Raw genomic sequence first — 9,797 nt, 5'->3', positions numbered from 1 at the left:
TCAAAGGTGTGGAAATAGTCTGGTCAGAGAGACTGCCGTGGTATTCATTAGCCAAAAGGTAATAACTGGATCCACGTGGCCAGATAAATCTCTCAAGGAGTATAAATCAGTCAGTCAGTGGTCTTCCGTGGCTGAGTTTCTAAGGCATCAAACGAGACCAGACACTGAGAGGAGTACACAAAAGCTTCATATGTGTGAGGTAGGGAAGGGCTGTTGGGGAAGCCAGGTGGTGGCGCGGCAGATTAAGCGCACATAGTATGAAGTGAAAGGACCCCCACAAGCATCCCGGTTTGAACCCCTGGCTCCCCATTTGCAGAGGTTGTTTCACAAACAGTAAAGTTGGTCTGCAGGTGTCTATCTTTCCCTCCCCCCTCTAACTTCCCCTCACCTCTCAATTTCTCTCTGTCTTGTCCAATAAAATGGGAAAAAAATGGCCTCCAGGAGCAGTGGATTGGTAATGCCAGCACTGAATCCTGGAGGCAAAAAAAAAGAAAAAATGGAAGGGCTATTGTAATATGGTTTATTCTCCTGACTCTCTACAGCAGCATATCAAAAGGGCCACGTGTGACCATGGTTAGTCTAGAAAGTCTTGAGGATAAGAGTCGTTACCCTTTTGCACAACTCCAAGCCTATAAAAGTCATACCTTTAGACTGCCCCTTGTTTGTGGACTTAGTCATGATGCCTATTGTGGGATAAATATTTTCTTGATTACATAACAACCTAATAATTTCTTAGTTGGGAGGGTTCTGAGAAAATAAGGAATCTGATAAGATTTGCATACATAAAGATTACCTAGTACTAGTGTGAATGAAGCCAAGGCAATGAAGCCAAGGAGAAGATTTTAACAGGATTAAATGGTAACAGAAGAGTTGGTGTATTGCACCAAAGTAAAAGACTCTGAGGTGGGTTGGGCAGGGGGAGAGTTCAGGTCCTGGAACAGGATGGCTGAGAACCTGGTAAGGGTTGTGTTGTTGTATGGAAAACTGAGAAATGTTATGCATGTGCAAACTACTGTATTTTCTCTCGACTATAAAACGTTAATCCCCCAATAAAGAAATTAAAAAAAAGTAACAATAGAGTGCTAACCCAAAATAAAGGTCTTCATTTGGGGAAAATTCTTTTTTTTAATTTTTTAACATCATTCCTTTAAAAAAATTTATCATCTTTATTTATTTATTGGATAGAGACGGCCAGAAATCAAGAAGGGAGAGGGGATAGAGAAGGAGAGAAACAGAGAGACACCTGTGACACTGCTTAACCACTTGCAAAGCTTTCCCCCTGCATGTGGGGACTGGGGGCTTGAACCTGGGTACTTGCACATTATAATGTGAGTGCTCAACCAGGTGCACCACTGCCTAGCCCCTGGGAGAAATTCTTAGGATATAAAATCACTGAAGTTTTGAAACCAAACTAATCACTGGTATCTGACACATTTAGCATAGAATAGCCTCAGGAAACCATTCCCTTGATCCCATTCCTTATAGGAGGGATCATCTTCGCCCACCCTGTTCAACGCTTGACGTCTCGTCACCCAATCTGGTCCCCTACACCTACAATGAACTTCTCTGTTCCAGTCTCTTGGAAACAGAGCTGGCAGTCAGCTGAGGTAAAGAACAAACACCTCATCACAGACCCCTGCAAGCGTCAACCCGGCTTTGACCTAGCACGTTATGACTGGGCCCTCCTCAATCGCTATCGAACAGGCCATGGCCAGTGCGCCGCTATGTTCCATCGCTGGGGAGCCAGAGACGACCCGAACTGCCCCTGCGGCTACAGACAGACTATGACCCACATAGTCAATGACTGCCACCTCTCCAGATTCAAAGGAGGTCTCGAAAGTTTACATCAGGCTCAACCTGACGCTGTTGACTGGCTACGGAAGAAGGGCAAACGCTAGAAGAAGAAGAATAGGAGGGAGAAGCTTGGGGAAGTGGGAGAAATTTCAGAAAAGGTAGAATAGAGTCTAAATCCTCTAATCATTTTTCCATTATCTGCAATTATAAAGCTGCCATGAAGGGAGGAGAGGAGGGAGAACATTTTGTGGGTAGACCGCCTTCTCGATGTTGCACAATATTATAAAATAAAGCTTTACAGAAAAGGATTGAAGTGTAGATTTCTGATATTACTCGGCAATATCTGCTTAAAACAGAGGACTCTGTACTATTTCCATTCGGTTATCCCACCACCAGGGTAGATGATGAGACAAGCAAAGGAGTACGTGTGTCGGTGGTGGGAAGGTGGGGTGCTGAGAGACTTGGTTCCAATTTCCATGACAGAGGCAAAGATACCCGAGAAATGTGCAGGTGGCTCTTCTCATAGGCAGTGAGTTCTTTTTCCTGGGACTTACACAAGAAGTCTAGATAAGAGAAATAAATGTGATATTCATCAACCAAAAGGTAATAACTGGAGCCACACGTGGCCAGATAAATCTCTCAAGGAGTATGAATGAGATCAAGTATAAATCAAGGAGTATGAATGAGATCAAGGAGTATGAATGAATTCAAGGCCCAGAATATGCCACATATGTAGGAAAGTTCTTGAGGAAAAAAGGCTGAGTCAAAGCAACCAAGCATACAGGAAGATTAAAACAAATCAAGCCTGGGGGGGGGGGGAGGCAAGTAGCGGTGTGTCTGTTTGAGCATGCTTACTATAATTTAGCTCAAGGACGTGGTTCAAGCTCCTGGCCTCCATTTGCAAAGGGAAAACTTCATGAGCACTGAATCAGTGCTGCAGATCTCTCTCTCTCTCTCTTTCTCTTCTCTCCCTCTCTGTCTCCCCTCTCAATTTCTCTCTATATATCCAATAAAGTCATTTAACAATAAAAAAAATAAAACAAAACTGAAAATGACATTAGAAAGAAGCCAACTTCAAGACTAGAATGATAAGCTACAGAGCCAAATCCTGAAAAGAGGGCAAACAAAGAAAAAGCCTGAAAAAAAAATTTTCATCTGGGGCCGAGTTGTCCTAGTCCTCATGAACCTTCAAAGTTACAAATGAGATGATGTAGTAGTACTTGTCATAATCGCTAGCTTGCTGCCAGTCTTTCTCATAGCTGGATGACTTCCACCCCCTGAAAAATGTCCTTCCTTCTCAGTGTTTCTGGGACTACCTGGGGGTGTCTCACACAAGCCAAAGAAGACTCCTCTTGTACTCTTTTATATCCGCCCACCTTGCTGCCCACAACCCTTAAGGATGGACTCCTCCAGAACCTCCCATGAGGTTCCCATGTGTCCCTGGAATCCACCTCCTTCTTCTTCTAGCGTTTGCCCTTCTTCCGTAACCAGTCAACAGCAAAGCTGTCAGGAGCTGCTTGTTGCTGGCTTTGAAAGTGACTGAGATCCATGTGGATTCAGTCGGCTAGGAAGGATCGTCAGTTTCCCCAATGAATGGGTACTCACGGGATGCACCACGAGAAGGTCGATCCAATGCAACCCAATCCACCTCCTAATGTGCCCAGACCACAAACCTTCACGACATTCACGCAACAGTGTTAAGCTCTGAATTCCACACTGAGCTGAGGCACAACTTCTCAGAAATGACGTGGAGTTGACATCCCCTCTTGGTCCTCTGTGTGATTTCTACAGCTCACGTAGTTCCTCTGAGGGGGAAGTAAAATAGCCTTCTCAGGCTTGTGTCCTGTGGCCATCTGGCCGAAGGCTTAGCCACTAGTCTCTGGGGTTGAGCTATCAACTGACAAAAAGAGTCTCTTAGCATTTTAGCCTCTACCCTAGGCACCTAAACCCTTAAGGAATTCGATGCAAACCAATCCTTTAAAAGGCTTACTCTATCAGTTTAATAAAAACTCCATGCCCCACTTCTGAGGCTTAGTCAGAACAAAGTGATTTAGCAATTTGTAGATTGTGTCTGAAGCTGCCCAGAGAGGTTTCAACTAAAAGGTTGATAAGGATGTCAGCTTGCAACTAGGCCAGATGAGAGTGGGAGGTGTGTAAAACACAGACAGCAAACATAATATATTGTGGTAAGTGAGACACAGAGGCAGGAAAGCAGGGTCAAAAGAGAGGGGAAGTCGATGCCAAGACAGAATGCAATCTGCCTGACATTGTTTTGTGTTTTTTTTAAGATTTATTTTACTGTGGGGGTCAGGCAGTGGCACACTCAGTTAAGCTCACATAGTATGAAGTGCAAGGACTTGGGTTCGAGTTCTCACTCCCAATCTGTAGGGAGGACACTTCATGAGTGGTGAATCAGGTCTGCAGGTGTCTCTCTTTCTCTCTCACTCTCTATCTCTTCCTCTTCTCTCAATTAATCTCTGTCCTGTCAAATAAAATGGGGAAGGGGAAAACAAAAGGCCTCCAGGAGCAGTGGGTTTGTAGTGGTGGCATCCAAGTTCGACGTCCTCGAGGAAACACTCACGAAAGACATGTCTCTGATATCTGATGACTGTAAAAAATGGCGACTAATCCCTAGCACTGCAAAAACGGTATCATCTGTTTTCCATCTACACCATGCCTCGGCCTCGCGTGAGCTTAATGTGCAGCTTGGCAGTACGAGAATCCGGCATGAAGCCCAGCCAGTCTATCTTGGCGTTACTCTCGATCGCACTCTGTCATTTCACGAAAAACATCTCATAAAAACTGCAGCAAAGGTGGGCGCGAGGAATAACATCATTGCAAGACTGGCCAGCTCCTCATGGGGCGCGAGCGCTTCCACACTACGATCATCATCTCTGGCATTATGCTATTCCACTGCAGAATACTGTGCCCCAGTATGGTTCCGTAGCCCCCATGTCCACTTGGTCGATTCCAAATTATATTCCTCCATGAGGATCATTTCTGGAACCATCCGTTCCACCCCGGTTCCATGGCTGCCAGTTCTTAGCAACATCGCCCCGCCAGATATTCGTCGGGATGCGGCATCATCTAAGTTCATTTCCCACGTCTATGCTCGACCGAACCTGCCAATATACGCGGATATCTTCACCCACCCTGTCCAACGCTTGACGTCTCGTCACCCAATCTGGTCCCCTACGCCTACACTGAACTTCTCTGTTCCAGTCTCTTGGAAACAGAGTTGGCAGTCAGCCGAGGTAAAGAACAAACACCTCATCACAGACCCCTGCAAGCGTCAACCCGGCTTTGACCTAGCATGTTATGATTGGGCCCTCCTCAATCGCTCTCGAACAGGCCATGGCCAGTGCCCCACTATGTTCCATCGCTGGGGAGCCAGAGACGACCCGAACTGCCCCTGCAGCTATAGACAGACTATGATCCACATAGTCAACGACTGCCACCTCTCCAGATTCAAAGGAGGTCTCGAAACTTTACATCAGGCTCAACCTGATGCTGTTGACTGGCTACGGAAGAAGGGCAAACGCTAGAAGAAGAAGTGGTGGCATCGAGCCCCAGCAATAACCCTGGAGACAAAAAAAAGTACTTATTTTATCAATCATATATGAGAGAGTTTTATGTGAGATAGAGGGAGGAAGCCAGATCACACTATGGTACATTTGATGCCAGGGATTGAACCAGGAACTTCAGACATGCAAGCCCATGCTCTACCAGTTGAGCCATTTCTCCAGTCAATGTATGTATATGATGAAATGTCAGTGAAATGTATATAATGTGCTAGGCTAATGCTTTTATTTAATTTTTTTAAACTTTCAAACTTCCATTTTTTAAAAAAGATAGAAAGTGATGGTGGTCACGGTCATGGTTTTTATGAAGGGACAGACTTACAAATAATCATTAGCTAAAGAAAGATAGACAGCAGAGAGTAAGAGGTGAATCCCAGATACAGAAAAGACAAATTCTCTGAGGAAAGAGTTGGGCACAAGGTTGCGGATGAACTTTAGGTGAGGTAAACAGTAGCCAGGGGTCGCTTCTGGGAAAACACTACACTTCAGAGGATTAGCCACAGGTACCTGATCTGAAGGATTAAAACTGAAAGAGAGAGAGAATATTCTAGGTTAAGGAAAACTAGGGGTTGGGCTTTCTAAGACAAAGTAGCAAATCACCGGGACAACAGCTGTCAGCTGACACAAGGGCAAGCAGGTCAAACTACTGCTCTGGACACCTCATATTTACATGTATTTCTTTGGCCCTGAGTCAGTTTTTTTTTTTCTTTCTTTCTTTTTTTTAATCTCCAGTGCTCTCCCTGCTGTTAATCTCTGATAAACCTTTGGCTTCAGGTGTGTCTGTGTTGAGTCTCCTTCACACTGCCTTTTTGCCGTCTCTGGATACAGTTAGTTCTCAGAATGGACTGCTAGTGCACATCATGGTGTTTTTCTTGTCAAACAGTATAGTCCAGTCACCAAGCCACATTCATCTTATCCATAGAGGGCTGTTTCTCAGGATTTGGTGTTCGATTCTGCCATCTTGTTATTATTATTTTACTTTTTTAAATTAGTGATTTAATAATGTAATATTACTGGGGTATAGTCCCACGCTGCACCCAGCATGAAAGTTTTGTCCCCCCACCCACAATAATAACCACCGTAGTTTTCACAAAGTATTAAGAGATGGTTTGACTTTTTTTTTTTTTTTTTTTTTGCAAGTTCATGTTTCAATTCTCTCTCTCTCTCTCTCTTTTTCCAGAGAGAAAAAAAAAAGCTCTGGCTTATGGTGGTGTGAGGGATTGAACCTGGGACCTTGAAGCCTCAGGCATGAGAGTTTCTTTGCATAACCACTATACTATCTACCTCCACCCTTAATTCTCTATATTGTACATAGGAGTGAAATCATCTAGTAGTTAGTTGTCTTTCATGTCCCTACTTACTTCATTAAACATAATCACCTCAGTCCCATTCACTTTGTCCCAAAGGACACAATATCAACACTTTTAACTGCAGAGTAGTGTTTCATTGACTATATGTTCCATAATTTTTTTTTTTAACCTAGCCATCTGATGATGGAAATTTAGGTTGCTTCCACTGCTTGACTACTGTGAATAGTGTAGCTATGAATAGAGGTGCTTATGTGCCTTCAAATATGCTTTCATGTTCTCTATATGCCTAAGAATGGGATTGCTGGGTCATAAGGCATTTCAATTTTCACTTTTTTAAGGGCTCTCCATCCTGTTTTCCACAAGGGCTGCAGCAGTATGCACTCACACCAGCAATGATAGTTTCTTTTCCTCCACATCTCATCAACACTTACCACTTCCTGTTTGACTGATGTGGTCCATTTTCACAGGTGTGAAATAGTATTTCATTGTGGCTTTAATTTGCATCATTTCTCTAATATTATGTGAAGCAGAGCATTTTTCTTCATGTCTGTGATATATATATATTCTTTCTTTCCTTTCCTTTCCTTTTTTTTCTTTTGCCACCAGGCTTATCGATGGGGCTCCATAACGGCACTACAAATCCATGGCTCCCGGTGGCCATTTTTACCCCCCCCCCTTCTATTTTATTTGACAGGATAGAGAGAAATAGAGAGAGAAAGAGAAAAGCAGACACCCAAACACCCGCTTCGCCTTGTGAAATGAACTCCCTGCATGGAGGGAGCGGGGTCTCAAGCCTGGATCCTTATGCATGGTGATATGTCCATTTAACCAGCTGTTCTACAGTCCGTCCCATATGTATATCTTCTTTTGAAAACTGTCTAATTGCACTACCTGGTGGTTTACTTCATATGTGAAATCTAGAGAATTGGAACACATGAACTTACAAAGAGAGAGAGAGAAGTAAACAAAGTGTCTCTAAGATACTGTGAGTACTATGGTGATTATCATTAGGATGGTGGGCTCCACAATTTTGGTGGCTGTTGTGGTTTAGAACTATATCCTATAATCTTGTAAACCACTACTCATCACAAATTAAAAAATTAAAAAGAAAACTATGTGTATCTTTTGCACCTTTTTTGGCTTTTTTTCCCTTTTTAAAGTTTTTTTATTATCTTTAATTTATTTATTGATTGGATAGAGACAACCAGAAATTGAGAGGGAAGGGTGATAGAGAGGGAGAGAGACAGAGAGACACCTGCAGCACTGCTTCACTACTTGCAGAGCTTTTCCATTGCAGGTGGGCTCGAACCTAAGTCCTTATGCAGAGTTACATGTGTGCTCAAACAGCTGTGCCACCAACTGGTCCCACTGATTATTATTTTTTCTGTTGTTAAGTTATATGACTTCTTTATAGATTTCACTTGTCAAATGTGTAATATGTAAATATATTCTCTCTAACATCTTCTTGGTGGTTATTCCCTTTATTTATTGTTAGATTCCATTTGTCAAGATTTTTCTGAGAATTGCCAGTTAATTTTAGTAATAAAGAGAGCTGTTTTCAGAAGTCTATTTTCTTTCCTTCTCTCCATCACAATGTGCTTAAATTTCACTTCCACGCAGGTTAAGCACAGGTGGCGCAAAGCACAAGGACTGACATAAGTATCCCGGTTTGAACCCCGGCTCCCCACCTGCAGGGGAGTCGCTTCACAGGCGGTGAAGCAGGTCTGCAGGTGTCTGTCTTTCTCTCCTCCTCTCTGTCTTCCCTTCCTCTCTCCATTTCTCTCTGTCCTATCCAACAACGACAACAACAATAATAACTACAACAATAAAACAACAAGGGCAACAAAAGGGAATAAATAAATAAAATAAATTTAAAAAAAAATTCACTGCCACAACAATTAATGGAAGTGTCCCTCTCTGGTCCTACTCTTACATCCCTGAAGATATTCTAGTTATAGTATAACACATCCTGGGAGAAAAGGATGATTCACTTCTAAAGTAGTAAATAACTGTTTTTCCCCCTTTTCTTCTTTCTTTTTTTACCAGAGTACTACTCATTTCTGGCTTATGGTGGTGCTGGGGATTGAACCTGGGACCTTTGGTACATCAGGCATGAGAGTCTGTTTGCATAGCCCTTATACTATTTACCCAGCTCACATAACTCCTTCTTGATTTGTTCATTTAACTTGTGGCACACAGAGGAGGTCGGAAGTGGACCTAAAGTCGACAGAAGACTTTGCTCCATCCACTGTGGAGTATAGAAGGGACAACGCGGAAGAGGATCAGATGTTCAAGTTTTAGCTCCTTCTCCTAACACCTGCATGGACATGACAGTATTCACACCACTTCCACTAAGTGAAAATGAGGGCCACACACACACACACACACAAAAAGTCAAATGGAGAAGACTCTTACTGAAATGATAGTTGAATATTAGAGGATCTTTTCTCCCTTCTTTCTTTCCTTTCATCCTTCCTTCCTTCCTTCCTTCCTTTTTCCTCCTCCTCCTCCTTTTTTTCTGTGATAGTACAGAGAGAAATTGAGAGGGGTGGGGAATAGAGAGGAAAAAAGAAAGATAAGTACCTGTAGACCTGCTTCACTGCTTGTGAAACATCCCTCTTGCAGGTGAGGAAGTGGGGCGGCTAGAACCCGTGTCCTTACACATAGTAATATTTGTGCTTAACTGGGTGTGCCACTGCCTGGTCCCCTAGAGGTCATTTTTGAATTTGCTTCCATGACAAAATGCTGTTGAAGTACCACAAATTCACATGCTTATGGTGTGAAGCAGATGGTTCAAAGGCATGCGCCAAGGCGAAGGTGCCACCACCTGCCTTATTTGAAGTGAACAACCACTACTCAACCCCAGCTGCCTCAAGTGAATGAATGTGAGCTAAATCTTGTCAGACTTGACTTTTGCAGAGGTTGCTAATCTAGGTGTTTCGTTTTTTTTTTTTTGGGGGGGGGCGGTCAGATCTCCACACTTTTCAATGTCTGGGGTAGCTAATTCCATTAACACAATCACAGCAAACATCCTCCACATGGACCAAGAAAAACTCTCTGGAGGAAACCTCATTTATATTTCTCTTGAGAGATTGCAAAGTGATCTGTTTCT

The sequence above is a fragment of the Erinaceus europaeus genome, chromosome 11 (genome assembly GCF_950295315.1).
Source record: "Erinaceus europaeus chromosome 11, mEriEur2.1, whole genome shotgun sequence".
NCBI classification, from domain to species: Eukaryota; Metazoa; Chordata; class Mammalia; order Eulipotyphla; family Erinaceidae; genus Erinaceus; species Erinaceus europaeus.
The sequence above is the reverse complement of the archived record's forward strand: the minus strand, read 5'-3'. Positions refer to the sequence as shown.